General features: G+C 48.3%; 1 protein-coding gene across 1 annotated transcript in view; it reads left to right on the top strand.

Annotated features, from left to right (window-relative positions):
• PAXIP1 (PAX interacting protein 1) overlaps positions 1-15,180 on the top strand; it is a 584,896-nt gene that overhangs the window by 396,384 nt on the left and 173,332 nt on the right. The gene's annotated exons all lie outside the window — the stretch shown is intronic.

The raw sequence follows: 15,180 nt of genomic DNA, 5'->3' as shown, positions 1-15,180 counted from the left end.
TCAACAATTCAATTCACTGAATGATATGTAGGGTTTGCAACACTTCAAATTGTCTACCTATCAATCTAGGACTTGGGGTAAAACACTCTGTCATTTCTACCTCACTTCAGTTTGGTTGGTGCATCCCAGGTGTTTTCTCCTCTAGAAAAATCAATACCAAAAGCAACACTTTTTTGCATTTTTCAGTTAACATATTGTGAAAATGTCTTTCCTTGGGTCTGAATGTATTAGGAAAGATGTTTTTTTACGCTGCTTTCCATCCTTAGATTTCTATGGGACACCCTTTGTTACCTTCTTTTGAACCCTGTCTGGACGTTTGAGGTATGTAAAGCATTACGCTGTACTTCCCTTGCCCTTTTGCTCATTGTTATTGGGAAACTGATAAGTCCATAAGGCTATCATTACTGAGACTGTCTCGCTTTGTTTCTTGTATTGTTACAATTGCACACATCACCTTAAAGTGAAGTGCAGTTAGGCTACTTTGTATCCTTGGAAGTTTTTCTGTAATGGCTTTTTGGTTACTTTTACAATGTGCCTAGGACAAACTGGTGACAGTAGTTATTTAAGTTTTTTCTGATGCTTGTGAATCTGCTTAGAATCGCATGCTGTGCATATAGTCTGACATCTAGTGGTAATCGCAGAGTATTGCATATTTCTTTCGAAGATTGAAAGGGGATGTCGACATGGACGTGACTGTAAAACTATCCCTAATGTGACATGTAGTGTACCCAAAATCCCTTACACTTCGAGGTCCCTCAGATTGTTTTTTTCCGCCCAACTATCTGGTCGCCTTATGCGGCGCTCGCAAGATTTAATATTGCTCAATATTGTTAATTTGTCTCGCGACCTACTGTTGTCTAGTCTCTCGACTACTTCTTTTCGACGACCGCCTCGTGGTCTTCCTGCCGCCGAAGACATCCACTACTACTCAGCGACTGGTGTTCTGATCAACATCCGACGGCTGCGTGGCCTCGGCCCTCCGGCCAGGCCCTTAGTGTAGGGAGAGTGGGGCCCTGGGTTTATTCTTTCAAGAATGCATTTCTTTTTCCCTTCTCTTTCCCTGTTTGGTCTGGCTGCCGTCTGCCTCTGCTATGGAGAGGACACCCTTTAAATGTTGTCTGTCATGTAACAGAAAATTCCCTTGGAAGGACACCCATCGTCGTTGCAATAGGGGTCTACCTCGAGATCATGACGAGCGAAAGTCCTGCAAGCTCTTTCGTCCCAAGACGTTAAAGGACAGGCGGACAAAACGGTGGGCGGCCTATGCGATGCAGGGCGAAAGTCCCCCATTGGCGCCGTCACTTTGTATGACAAGGAATCCATCGGCAGCCATGGGTCCAAACTGGAAGTCATCAACCTTTTGGCGGAACACTCAGGCTCCCAGATGCCCGTCCCTGACAGACAGGCCACCGGCTCTGTTATGGGTTAGTTCACACCCTGGCGACAAGGGCACACATGCACCACCTAAACCCAAACACACAACCCCTAAGGCCTCCTTGATAGACACGTCGAAGAAGCGCGTAACGCCAACAGGGCCGCCGAAAAACTTCGGCATCTTCTGAAACTTGTGGTTTGCCGCCGTCCGCACAACCGTCTTCAGCACGGGACTGGGCTTTCCTCTCACAAGGGTGTTTCCCCCCACCCCCAAAAACACATGATCGCTGACACGCCGTCAAAGGGCGCGCAAGCACCCTAAGGCTTCGATGGAGTTGTCAACCTCGACGGCAGGTGCGAAGAGACCTGCCATTCAGCTGCCGAAAATATGCGAGAGTCTCTCTGCTATTATTTCGGCAGCAGGAGAACACAAGGGCACCTCCTCTCGTCGAGAGGAGTATTCTGAAGCACCCCCAGCCTCTCACAAAGGCTTTATCAGGACAATCTCTCCCTTCTGACAAGCCTTTTCCACCTCCAGACCCTTCTGCATTTTCCCTGTGGACTAGGCAGAGATTTGAGAATTATATAGACAAGATGGCCCAATTTCTAGATTTCTCAGATAAATATATCACTCCCAAGAGGGAAGAGGACTCCTGACCCATTCACAAAAATTGCACAAGCTTCCCATTCCTACACAAGTCCAACAGAAGGCGGTATTTGATTTCTCAGAACAGGAGGATAGATGCAAGGACAATCCTTTTGATCAGGACACAGCTGACCAGGACCCTGACTGGGATCAGGATCAGTCAGCAGATCAGGGGCCTTGGCTTTTCACCCACACATAACCCTGATCCGGACATGATTTTTCTAGATCCACCTTCTTCACCTCAACAAAGCCAGTCATCACCTGTGGATGATCAAATGTTACTTAATGCCATTCTATAGAGAGCTGCAGATCATTTTGAGATCGCTACACATGAGGCAGCCCCTGACTCTGACTTTGTAGGAAATATTCTCAAGGAGAAGCCTCCCCCTAGTCAGGATATTACATTACTTAATTCAATTAAAAAACTACTAGCTCATTCTTTGTCACAACCCCTCACAAGGGCAGTCAACCCTCGGGTTGAGAAATTGTTCTGCCCCTCCATCTAACCCTATGTATATACGAGGTCACGCCACACCAGACTCCCTGGTTGTTAAAACCACTAGAAAGACGGCAGGGGTTCCACTGTCCACAGTGGAAGCTACCCCTGCATGAAGATTGCAAAAAACGTTATGTCCTAGGGAAACGTATTACTACATCGGTGGCCTATTCTACCAGAATAGCTAATTATACGACTCTCCTCGCTAGTTACAGCGACGTCCAATGGGTCCTGCTGCAGGAAGGCCTTCAAGAGGTCCGCACACGATCACGCTTGCTGGCGGTCGTGACTGAGGGCCGATAGGCGACCCATAATATTTTCAAGAACTCTTTGGACGCTGCTGAGACTGCTTCACGCACTCTAGCCATGGAGAACTCTACTTAAGAGACACAACTGGCTGAAGAACTCGGGCTTCAAACCAGAGACTCGGGCCTCACTGATTAATAAACCTGTCGAAGACTCCAGTTTATTTGGCAAGGCTGTCAATGACGCCTTGGAGACTGCTAAGAAAGAGCATGAGACACTGAAATCACTCCGCAAGATCACGGCCAACACCTTCCACCAGCGGGGAGCTCAAATTCTCGCTGTTCCTTTCTCCATGGACAATCTGGCACTGGAAGTACCCCCTGGTCCTCCGGCCAAGGCTCATCGGGTAACAGCCATTATCAGCAGAGAGGTCAGCGCAGAGGCACGGGTAGAGGCAGGAACTCTACTCCAAGAGGCTCCCCAGCCTCCACTGCAAAGTGACTCACCGGTTCGGGTCCCTTCCCAGACCTCCCCGGTTGGGGGTTGTTAGGGAGAATTCTTATTTCGAAGGGATTGTGTCCTCCGTCGTATTCCTTATCTTTAATAATACGTTTCCAGCTTGCTGGCCTCGGAAATCTTTTCTGTAGAGGGCGCTGCGCGTCGACCTCTGCCGAGTCGATGTCCCTCGACGCCACCGTATCGGTGCCGACGTCACCATGCCCATAAATAGCCACGTGCGGCGCCCGTTGCTCAGTTCCGTTTTTCCGCACTTCGTGGGGCCTCGGAACATCGTTGTTCAGTCAGATAATCTAATCTACATCTACTTGAAATATACCAACTCGTTCTCGATGGCATCTTCATCGGAACTGACAACGCCGCGATCCAGCTTCAAAAAATGTCGAGACTGCAGTAAAAGAAATTCGATAACGGATCCACACAGGATCTGCTTGTGGTGCTTGGGAGCCGAGCACCATTATTCGGAGTGTGAGGACTGCATGTCCATGACGGTGAAAGCCTTGAAGGAGCGCAAGGGGAAGCTCGAGAGAGGCAAGTCAGTCAAAACCTCCTCGAAAGTTTCTTCAGCCGAGTCGAGGCATTCGTCTCCTCGCCGTCAAATACATTCCCATTCTAGATCTCGAAGTAGCTCCCACCATTCGTTGAGATCACGACACTCAAAAAAGAGACGTCGAAGATCGCCTTCCTCGTCTTCTGTTTCCCCAGAAAGGGTCTCCTGCCCCACAAAACACAGCTCTCAGGCCGAGTGGGAGGAATTCAGGAAGAAAATGTTAAGCGTCTTCGAGAAAGCGGCCTCGACCCCCTCGGAAGACAGCTGAGGGTGATACCCTGGGTGAAAAACCCAAAAAATCAAAACGCCGCGAGTCGCAGCACCCGTCGAAACATTCCATCCGAGAGCGCCACGGGCCATCGGGTAAGAAGGCACCGTCTTCGACGCCATCGTCGAAGATCCCATCGACGCTGATGAAAGAGAAGACCATGGTGATTCCAAGAGCCTCCGGCACGACGCCGAGACCGTCGTCCTCGAGTAGGATCCCGATCCTCTCGAGTTGTTCGAGGCCTCTTCCGGTTTTCTCGACGCCGTTTTCGGTGCCTTCGAAGCCTGTCACATCGGCGTCGACAACATTGACGTTTTCTCGCCCAATAATGAAAAGTTTGGTGCCTTCTGCCTTAGAAATTGGTTTTATACCATTTCAGAGGTCACAGTACCCTGGATTATCTTCAATTTATGAAGAAGGGGAAGATTCTGACCAGGAAACCTTCGGATTGCAGAGGACCACACTACCTGTTTCAGAGGATTTCACATCTGAGGAAAGAAGGTTAAAAGACCTACAGGAGTCATTACATGAGGCAAGTGGGCTGGACACTTCCCCAGAAGTGGATTTTGTTAAACCAGACCCAGGGGAAATGCCGAAACCCCCTATAGAACCCTGATGGCAAGAATTATTGAATTCATGGGTTGGTCTGCGCCTTCGCCTGTTTTTCAACTGGATGACCTGACGGACATATTAGACAAAGGTCCACAGGAGGATCCTGTGGTCCCCTTCCATACAGCCTTACAAAGAAAGATTGCATCTAACTGGGAAACTCCTTAAGTTATCCCTGCTGTCAATAAATGATTATCAGTCATGTATAGGGTAGCTGCTGCTGACCCTGAATACTTATCGAAACACCCGACTCCAGAGAGCCTGGTGGTCCAAGCGGCAACTTCATCAAGCAGCAGGACCGCTTACCCTACTGTCCCACAGGATAGAGATGACAAGAGGTAGGATTCTATGGCAAAGAAAGTCTTCTCTGCGTGTAGTATGGTGTTGAAGTCCATCAATGCCACCTGTACTCTCGCCAGGTTCAGTCACACACTGTGGGAGTGTGCTTCATCAGCGGCTGACTGCATACCCGAAGGAGAGGAAAAGGAAGCCTTCCTTAACATTATTAAAGATGGCAAAGATGCCATGTGCGAGTCACTTCAAACTGGCATCGATTCCGCTGACAGTATCTGCAGGGCCATGGCGGCAAGTACAACAATCCGCAGACATGCATGGTTGCGAAAGTCTGGCTTTGCTCCAGATGTACAGGCCAGACTTTTGAAAATGCCCTTTGACGGCTCTTCATTATTCGGAAAAAAAGGCTGATAACAGTCCGGAAAAGTTGCAAACATCTAAAGCAGCAGCAAAATCTTTAGGAGCTGCAATCCGCCAAACTCCTTTTCGCCCCTCAGGAACCTCTGGGAGAGGAAAGTCCTTTCGCTATTATTACGCATTTGGGAAAGGCAGAGGACAGCCGGCTCAAAGAGGCCAAAGGAGATCCACCCGAGGTGGACGGGTCAAAAGTACTAAGACCGCAGCAGCAGCAGGTGCCTCTTTACCCTCGGCATCTGCATCAGCCGCCCCCAAACCACTCTGAGGTCTTTCCACACAAGACACCTGTAGGGGGCAGGTTAACTCAACATCTGACGGAATGGCAGGCTATTACATCAGATGCTTGGGCATTGGAGACAGTTGCCCAGGGTTACTGCCTACCCTTTCTGCACATCCCTCAGAGTCATCCACCGGGAAACAGCTCTCAAAGTTCCAGATCCGCTCCTCTTGCAGGAAATTATAGACCTGCTAGAGAAAGGTGCCATAGAACTGGTACCTGTAGCGGACAGGAACAAGGGCTGGTACCCCCCCTACTTTCTCATACCAAAGAAGGACGGAGGACTGAGACCCATCCTGGACTTACGAGAATTGAACAAGTTCCTCAGGAAGGACAAGTTCACGATGGTAACTCTCTCAGATCCTCCAGGCCCTCCAGCTCCAGGACTGGCTGGTATCTCTGGACCTTCAGGATGCTTATTTCCATGTGCCAATCCATCTCAAACACAGGAAATACCCGAGGTTCGCAATTGGCGGCTCTCATTATCAATTTCGAGTTCTGCCATTTGGGCTGACCTCCGCCCCGAGGGTCTTCACCAAGCTAATGTCGGTAGTGGCGGTGAGTCTAAGGAGGGAAGGGATCCACGTCTACCCCTACCTGGACGATTGGCTGATCAGGGCTATATCTTCAGAACAAGCTCAGACCCAGCTTGATTATGTCTGCCACTTCCTTCACAAACTGGGCTTCTCCCTCAATTCAAAGAAGTCACAGATGATACCCTCACAGAGACTCCAGTTCATTGGAGCGGTCCTGGACATTTCCCTGGGAAAAGCCTCGCCACCAGGGGTGAGGGCTCAAGATATTCTGCAGATGGTCAACAAGTTTCAAAATGCCCAACTTCTCCCAGCCTTCGACATTTTGAGGTTGCTAGGCCTCATGGCATCCTGCATCTTCCTTGTGCCAGAGGCTCGCCTGAGAATGAGATCTCTTCAGTGGGCACTGAGAACTTAGTGGTCTCAATTCTCAGGGAAAATGACAGATCTCCTCCGGATTCCGGACAAGGTAGCCCGCGACCTTCAATGGTGGGCCTATCCAGAGAATATCTTACTGTTTTGGCAACCATGGCCGGAGATAACCGTAGTCCCACTCACGGGGTGGGGGAGCCCATGCCGACGACTTCACCATCAGCGGTCGTTGGTCTCCATCGGAGTCCAGACTACACATCAACCTATTGGAGCTGAGAGCGATCAGACTAGTGCTGAAAGCTTTCCTGCCATCAGTACAGGGGAGAAATGTCCTAATAATGACGGACAACATGGTGGGCATGCACTACCTCAACAAAAAAGAGGAGGCGTAGGGTCACTGCCACTGTGCAGAGAGGCAATGCAGCTCTGGTTTTGGGCCATTCAGGAAGGAATCTCTCTATCGGCAGTCCACCTAGCCGGTGAGAAGAACTTGACAGCGGACGCTCTGAGCAGGCAGAGCAGAGTCTCCCACGAGTGGGAGCTAGCTCAGGAAGTCCTTAAAGAGATGTTCGCCCTTTGGGGAACCCCTCGGGTGGATCTGTTCACCACAAGCACGAACAGGAAGTGCGATCTGTTCTGTTCAAGGGAATTTCCCCCGAGAGAAGCTCTAGGAGACGCGTTCGTAGTGGACTGGGAGTTTCCACTCCTTTATGCGTTTCCACCAGTCCCTGTTATTCCTCAAATGATCAGGAGGTTGAGAAGATTCCGGAAAACCATGATCCTAATTGCCCCGGACTAAGCCAGGAGAATGTGGTACCCGGACCTTATAGATATGGCCATCTACCCTCCAATCCGTCTTCCACTCAAAGAGAATCTTCTCTCGCAGAAGGGAGGTCAGGTTCTCCATCCAGACATCAGAACCCTCAACCTTCACGCTTGGCTGCTGAAAGGGTGAGCTACAAGTATTGCGATCTCCCTGATGACATCATGGAGGTGTTGTTTTCGGCCAGAAGGCCAGCAACAAAGTCTTTATACCGCTACCGTTGGAACAGATTTTGCAGCTGGTGTAGAGAAGAGAATATCAACCCTTTTTCATGTGGTACACCAACGGTGTTATCGTTTCTACTCTACTTGGCAAACTCAGGCTTTCAAGTTGGCACTGTAAAAGGCTATCTCGCAGCGCTTTCAATCTTCAAGCGCTCTGCGGAGGAACCATCGTATTTCAAACTAGCTCTAGTGATACAATTTCTCAAGGGATTAACTAATGTTTATCCTACAAAACCATTCCAAGTTCCCTTATGGGACTTAAATTTAGTCTTAAAACTTCCTAATGGGCACTCCATTCGAACCACTTCACTCTTGTTCGCTGAGATTTCTCACGCTTAAAACTGTTCTATTGATAGCACTAACATCTGCTAGGAGGGTGAGCGAGCTACAAGCCCTCTCCTGTAAATCCCCACATACAATTTTCCACAAGAACAAAGTTGTCCTACAGGTGAAGCCTAATTTCCTCCCAAAGGTGGTTTTTGAATTTCATATTACTCAGAAAATTACCTTACCTTCGTTCTACCCTCCTCCCCACCCGGGAAAAGAGGAAGAAAGACTACTTAGGCTGGACCCAAGGCGAGCTCTAAGCTTTTACATCAGCAGAATGGCTAGGATCAGGCAAGCAGACTAACTGTTTGTAGGATACTCAGGTCACAAGTTGGGATTACCCCTAACAAAACAAACCATTTCCAGGTGGATTATTTTGGCCATTCTGGAATGTTGCAAACTGGCAGGGAAAGAGCCACCCCAAAATCTTAGGGCTCATTCAACCAGGGGTATCGCATCCTTTTCAGCCCTCCAAAGAGGGGTACCGGTCAGAGACATATGTGCGGCTGCCACATGGTCACCCGCACATACATTCACAAAATTTTACAACCTGGATTCCTCCACTAGACAAGAGACCAGATTTGGCAAAGCCGTATTACATTCGGTCCATCCCTAAAGCGATACATGACATTCTTACTCCCACCTCCAATTACATGCCACTGCTATGGGAGTCTATCAAAGATAAGGAATACGTCGGAGGACACAATCCCTTCGAAGAACAAGTTACTTCTTACCTTGTAACGTTCTTTCGATGGGATGTTCCTCCGTCGTATTCCTTATCGCCCCTCCCATCCATCCCATCAGTAATAATTCCCTTGTGGTTGCAGTTTACGCTCCTTCAAGGTCAATAATCAATTCAGGCATGACTTATCTTATGCTACAAAACGGAACTGAGCAACGGACGCCGCGCATGGCTATTTATGGGCATGGTGACGTCGGCGCTGATACGGTGTCCGTCGAGGGACATCGACTCGGCGGACGTCGACGCGCAGTGCCCTCTACAGAAAAAATTTCCGAGGCCAGCAAGCTGGAAACGTATTATCAAAGATAAGGAATATGTCGGAGGAACATCCCATAGAAAGAAAGAACTTTACAAGGTAAGAAGTAACTTGTTCTTCTGTGCTAATTCCCTTTAACCTTAGAGACCCCCAGGTCTTTTGCTGGACTTTATGACTTTTAAATTTGTATCCTGGAGTGAGACCTTTTTCTCACTCTCATGTATTTTTGATATGATTTGGACTCTGTTTCTTTGTTTTGGAGTCTGACAAACTCCATAGCCATCCTACCGTTTGTATTGTGACACACAACTTCAGTGCAGTGTCACAGAGAAGTCCTTTGGATTTCTCTTAGTTTAAATACCTTCTCTTGGGTGAACTACTGTTCCCAAGAGTAGTTAAATGAAATTGACTTTACTTTGCTTTTTCCTATGTAGGTCCAGCACACCACATTTTATATGATAACGATTTGTAACGCGCCTATACTCGAGTGGAGTGCTGGGGGTTACTTAATAGTCCCTTTTCCTACTAACTCATGTAAAAAACGAATTGTTACCCCCACTACTTTTAATGGCTTGTGGCAGTGGTTTAATTTGCCTACCATTGTGCATTTTTACTGCTGGCTGAATCCTCATCTGCAGTATAGGACCCATGGGTGACCATTGTGTCAAAATGGCCTCGTTTTCTTTTTTCGCCATTTCTTGTTAGTGCGGTCTTTCTTGGTTTTTACTCTGTGCGACAAACCAGGTTGAACCCTTTTGTTTGTTTTGCCTTTGGCAGGCTTCAGTACTGAAACCCGCTTCTGCCTCCAGTGTGTCTGGAAGGGCAGGAAGCAAGCGAGGGGCCCAAATCTCCCTGTCCTTAGTCTCCTTGGTTATCTGAATGCACCCAGTGCTGATTGGCTGGCTGGATGTCCAGCCACCCTGCTGTGAGTGACAGCTAGGCTGTGCATGAATGGGAGAAACCTGTATAAAAGGTGAGGCTTCTTGAACTGAAAGCAGTTGACCACTGGATGAAACATCTGACAAAGGAATCGTGAAGAGAAGCATGCTGCATCCTCCTGGACCGTTGAATCTCTGCTGCCGGTGGAGCTCTGCTTCTGTGCTGAAGCTCCAATTCCGAATCGACTCGAGAAGCCCAGAACGGACGACTTCTTCCCTTGGGTTAGTGGGACCAACTAACCCCAAGACGAACTTTGCTGGAAGACTTTCCCGAAATGGCTGTACTTCTTTGCTGCTACTGGAACCGAGTGCCAGGGGTCGAGAAATGCTTAGTCTAGTGCATCGTCTTACAACCTGGACCGAAGCTCCAGGAAGATCCTGAGGACACTCCCGAAGCAAGATGACCCAAGCTCGAGTTACCTCACCAGATTGCTGGACTCGGAGAGTGAAGGAAGCCCAGCAAGTGTCCAAGACCCGTGGTGGTGCTATTTGCCGGTAGCTGAAACTGCAAAGTGCCGCTGAACTGAAAAGAGCCTGTAGCCGCTTATGACCTTCGAACTGCAGTGCAGGAGTCTTCAGATGTCCTCCCTCTTGTCCCCAAGACTGAGGCCCAGCAACCCAAGATCTGAAACACTGCAACCAGAACAGAAGCTAGCTGGATCCTCTTCTTCTAACCTAAGGTGCTGTGCTGACTAAGGGGTGCTTACCACTTTTGTCTGTAGCTTGCATTATCTCACTTGAGACTTGCAATAGCTGCTGTTTGGCAGAGCTGATCTCAGCTCCACCCCTCACAAGCCTAACAGCTTGTGTCCCAACAGTGATTTTATTATTTTTTACAAACTCTTTAACTTTGTGCAAGACCTTTTTGCTATCTAGAGAAGTGCCTCGGCTCCATAGACATTGTTCAAATTGACTTTGGCTGTCCTGGATCCTTGCAGACTCTTCCGACCCATTGACTTTGATTCGAGCTGTCCTTCATAGGTGGTACATTGGTTTAACTAATTATTGCTGGGAAAGGTCTTATCTAGACTTCCTTGGGAGATTATAAAGTGCTTGCATGCTCTGAGAACCTGTTAACCTTTTTCCTTCCCTAACCCATTCCTTTTTCACACAACCTCAGAATATTCCCAAATGCAAAAGTGATATATAATGTCAATACTGTCCTAGTAATTGAAGTCACCTTAGGGTGTAGGAAGTGTGTATGAAGCATCTCTAAAGAATATCTACTTGCTTATCTGGATTCTGAGAAAGTGTAAGTGTATTTTTATTGTTGCACATTGCCCTTTTAAAGAATGCTTATTTAAAATTGACTGTTAAATAAATAATTTTCTGATGTTTGTCAATTTGCTTAGAATCACATGCTGTGCATAGTCTGACATCCAGTGGTAACCGCGGAGTATTGCATCTCGTCTTTCGAGAATCGAAAGGGGACGTCGACATGGGCGTGCCTGTAACACTATCCATACGTGACGAGTACTGTACCCAAGATCCCTCACGCGTCGAGGTCCCTCAGATTGTTTTTTTCCACCCAGCTAACTGGTCGCCCTTATGCAGAGTTCGTAAAGAACATTGCTATTGTCCATCGACCTTTGGTCAAATTATTCTATAGAAATATTCAATATCACACCTTTCGTCCCTTGTCTCGATGGCTGTTCCAGTCTCTGCCGAAGACCTGCGAGATCAAGGGAAGGTGATCCCGTCTGCGCTGCCGAACACGTAGCCTGGCCTTCTCCTGCCTATACAGTAGGGAGAGTGGGGTCGGGGTGGACATTTCTTTTCAAACTGAAAATGCCTTTCCCTTTCTTCCCTCTTTCCGAGTTGGTCTTAGTCACTCTGTGTAACCTCAGCTATGGAGAGGACTCCATTTAGGTTTTGCCCTATTTGTAAGGGCAAATTCCCGTGGAAGGACACGCACAGACGGTGTAACCGGTGCTTGCCGCTAGATCATAATGATGAAGGGTGTGCGGCCTGTGAGCTCCTCCGCCCAAAGACTTTGAAGGAGCCTAGGTAAAACGGTGGGCGGCCTACGGTATGTCCAAGGCCGAGACGTCTCCCACTGCCGCAGCCACCGAATGTGACGACGGCGGCCTCCAAACCGAAGTTGTTGACCTTTCGACGGAACGCTTGCGTTCCGTATAGTCTGTCCCCGGCCCGATAAGCACGCCGTAAACCCTGTTATGGGGAATCACACCACGGCGACAAAGACAGACACGTGCATGACACTAAGCACACAATCCCTAGCCTTATTTCGACTTCGTCGAAAATGACTTCGGCGCCAACGGGTGCGCCGGTACCTCCAGTGATACTCACCGATCGACGGGTTCGGCAGCCCTCCCCGCAGCCGCATGTGCACCTAGCGACTGGGCAGTCCAAATCAAAGGGCACCACCCCCAAAACACACAGTTCCGCCAACACGCATCACGGGAAAGCGTACAGCGATGACAAACATAGGACTCAAGATAAGACCTTACCGCCGCCGAAGGTTATGGCACTGCCGGAAAAGGTAGCTGATAAAGGCAAGGCCTTGATTCCGCCGAGACTCCCCTTCCCACGTCAGATGTACCTACGCGCCTCCCGATGGGTGAGGACGTTGAGGTCAGCATGGCAAGGATTGTGGCCGCCGATTCCCATAAACGGCAGGCTAGTGACTCTCAGAAAGTCTCCGAAAGACCCAAAGATCCACCAAGATCTAAGGCTAGTGTCCAGATTACGTCTCCAGGTACCCTCAGAACCGCTCCAAGGGGAGCAGTCTGGATAACATGGTCAGGGACATTTGTCTAAGCTATTCCCATAGCCCCCCCCCCTAAAGTCCCCCCACCCCGATTCCGCTGCTCAATAGGATAGTGCACAAGTTGCACCAAGAGCCAGTCAGGATGATTCTGGTGGCCCTGCCAACCTTGGTTCTCCCATCTCATGGCAATGTCAGTCTCCCCTCCCAGGAAGCTGCCATGCCCTTTCGCAAGACCAGGGGGAGACATTACAGTCAAGCCCTCAAACTCTCAACTAAGCAGCCTGGCTCCTGAGGTCAGAGTTCCGGCACCTCCAACTCCCTCAAAGATGTATGGACATACTCAGGGAAGCACGGAAACCTAACACCAGGCATTGCTACTCCAGCAAATGGAATGCGTTGTCATCTGGTGTAATGGCAAAGGCATCAATCCTATTGAATGCACACCAAGACATATTGTCCTGTGCCTAACCCACCTGTTATTCAGGTCTGGTTTTCAATTCCCTAAAGGTCCACTTAGCTGCGCTTTCTGCGTACACCATGTCACAAAATTTGATTCAGGTCTGGTTTTCAATTCCCTAAAGGTCCACTTAGCTGCGCTTTCTGCGTACACCATGTCACAAAATAAAGTTTTGTGGTGGATATTTTAAGTAATTAAAGCATTTATGGAAGGGGTAAAGAGGCTCTATCCCTGTAATTCCAACCCAGCTCCCTGGTGGGACCTGAATGTTGTACTTACCAGACTAATGGGGCCTCCCTTTGAACCAATGCACAAGGCTAGCCTTAAAGCACTCACCTACAAGAACACCTTCCTGGTGGCGATTACCTCTATAAGGAGAGTTAGTGAACTTCAAGCCCTTTCAGTTAAGGACTCAATCGCCACGATTCACAAAGATAAGGTGGTCCTATGCACTCTCCCACGATTTGCGCCTATATTTATTTCAAAGTTCATGTAAACCAGCCCATAGAACTACCACCTTTTTCCAGAACCCCACTAACGTGGTAGAAAGAAGCCTCCGCACACTAGATGTGAGGAGATCAGTTATCTATTATCTTGAAAAGACAAAGCCACTAAGAAAAACAAACCGTGGCAGTTGGTAGAGGGGACCCTGTCTCTAAATCCGCTATTTCAAAAGTGGATCGTAAACTGCATCACTGTGTTAAATTCTTGCGAAGAGAGATCTGCCCTTCACGCCTAGAGCACACTCTACTTGGGGCACAGGGGCTACCATAGCATTAATTGCACATTTTCCTCTTGAATCCATTTGTAAGGCAGCAACCTGGAGTTCTGTACACACATTTACACAACACTACTCAGACCTACCAGGATATTGAGGCATGAAATGGCAAATATTGCGGCATCAACCTTTATTGCGGCATTTTTGCGGTACATTTTGTATTAACTGGAGGGTGTAAGATTGCCACATTGTAGGAAAGAGGCAGAGCGCAAGGCTACAAGAGAGCCAGCGTGTCAATATTATGTATCTTTTGTATTAATTTAATAGGAAGAGTCCGAGATGTCTCTGGCTGGGTAGACATTTTTTTTTTTTGTTTTGGCTACATTTTTGGTTTAATGTGCATGCCTATTTCATAGTATTAACTCATTGATCATCATTTGTAATGCTGAAACTATTCCCCTTCTATGGTCTCCAATCCCCCAAACACCGACACACCTCTATCACCAACACACATCACATATCTCACCAACTCCTCATTACAACTTGCATTCCTGAACTTCTCACTCTGCCATACAAATACTTACGTGCTATGTGACACTGTCCAGTCACAATTTGCGCTCCCCCGCCCCAGCTAATCTCCAAATCATACTCCCAACTCCCACCTTACACACTACAATTCCCCCCTCAATATACAGTCCTTCATTCTTTTGTTCTGCTTCTGCATCTTGCATCCTTTCTCCCATTCTACTACACTCTTCACTCATCCTTTTTCCCAATCTGCAGCTCACTGCCTCTTTCCGGCCAAACACTTCTTCTCTGCTTTCTGGCTCACTGCTCCCCCTGACCACACACTCCCTCTACTTTCTCTACCTCCGCTTGCTCTCAGATTTCTGACCCACCGCATCACTGCTTCCTCTGCTCTCTTGTGCACCATTTCCTCCTTTGACCCACTTCTCTCCCTCTGCTTTCTTGCCTATTACGTCACATCTCACCCATCACTCTCCCTCCTTTCCCTCTCATAGGGTGACAATTTTTTTAAAATGTAGATTTTGACCATGATACTCAAAAAAATGGGGCATTTAAAAATGGACCCGAGGATATGCTATTTTTAGATAACCAATTCAAAAGGTGACCTGCGCATTTCCACAGGGCTGAGCTGTAGTGCAAATTGTGCGCTGGCCAGCTGCCTTGAATACGGTTCTGGGTTGTTTTACCGAAGTGTAATTATATGCGGCGGAATTGACGGTAGTCAATTTTGCTGCGAATAGATTTGCACTTCAGCCAAACAACCCAAACAAAATGTACCTTTCACCACCACCCCACCCACTCCCCTACTTAACTGCTTGGTCGCTGCCGCTTCCCCTGC

Source organism: Ambystoma mexicanum, chromosome 2q, assembly GCF_040938575.1.
Source record: "Ambystoma mexicanum isolate Mex_15411 chromosome 2q, UKY_AmexF1_1, whole genome shotgun sequence".
Classification (NCBI taxonomy): Eukaryota; Metazoa; Chordata; class Amphibia; order Caudata; family Ambystomatidae; genus Ambystoma; species Ambystoma mexicanum.
Note: the sequence above shows the minus strand (reverse complement) of the source record. Positions and strands in the feature narration are given on the sequence as shown.